This window comes from Balaenoptera physalus, assembly GCF_965194825.1.
Source record: "Balaenoptera physalus genome assembly, chromosome: X".
NCBI lineage: Eukaryota > Metazoa > Chordata > Mammalia > Artiodactyla > Balaenopteridae > Balaenoptera > Balaenoptera physalus.
Window position 1 is genome coordinate 105,093,615 of NC_138903.1, and position 990 is coordinate 105,094,604.

At 47.3% G+C, this 990-nt stretch overlaps 1 long non-coding RNA gene across 1 annotated transcript in view; it reads left to right on the plus strand.

Annotated features, from left to right (window-relative positions):
- The window catches only part of LOC309652119, a 424,346-nt gene that overhangs the window by 247,773 nt on the left and 175,583 nt on the right, over positions 1 to 990 (plus strand). The window lies entirely within an intron of this gene.

Below are 990 nucleotides of genomic sequence, written 5' to 3' on the forward strand. Positions count from 1 at the left end.
GCACATCTGATATCTTCTGGACATCTTCACGCAAATGTCTCACTAGTCCCATGAACTCAGTAAGTCCCCAAATTTCCTCTCCCAAAACTGCCCCTCCGTCTCTATTCTGTAATTCTGGTAATGGCACCTTCAAACCCCCAATTATCTTGGAGGTTAGAACTTGAGCCATTGTTTGTTTGTTTGGCCGCGCCACACCGCAGTGCGCCGCGGGGCTTGTGGGATCTTAGTTTCCGGACCAGGGATCGAACCTGTGCCCCCTGCAGTGGAAGTGCAGAGCCCTAACCACTGGACCGCCAGGGAAGTCCCCAGAACTTGAGCCATAGTTGACTCCTTCCCCTCTCTTGCCCCCACATTCTATCTGTTCCCAGGTCCTCTCCATTTATCCCCTCCTCTCCATGTTTATTGTCTTTGCCTGGTTCAGTACCTCTCACCTGGAATACTTCAGGAGTCTCCTAGTTGCTGTCCTGGGACCCATCTCTGATGAGCACAGCTCTGATCATGTCGCTTTTCTGCTCAACCACCTTCCAAGGAAGCCATTAGCTTGGCATTCAAAACTCTCCATGACTTAACCCAAACCTACCTTTCTCATATTTTCAAAAATCCTTAAATGAGTATTTTGCCTACCTTCTATGTTATTTTGGGTTGACCTTTTAAAAAATATTCTTTAAAACTGTTATTGCTTTTGCAGGTCCACATACTAACTGTGACTCTTCCCTGCAACCTGCAGCTTTTTCACGTGCATCTTACCGTTACTTTACTTCAGACTCACTGCTCTTCCAATTCTCTGCAGTCGGATATTCTCATACCTTGGACTCTTCTGAACATATATTAGCTGCTTGGCTTGTTGAACTGCCAAGGGGAAATGTGGTTCCAGAGCCAAATTGTGAGTGCCCAAAGCTAAAGCCTCATTCTGCTTGCCTCCAGCTCTCATTCCCTCCCCCAGGACACACAACACCATTTCATTCTGCTTTGGGGGTGATCATTGGCCTA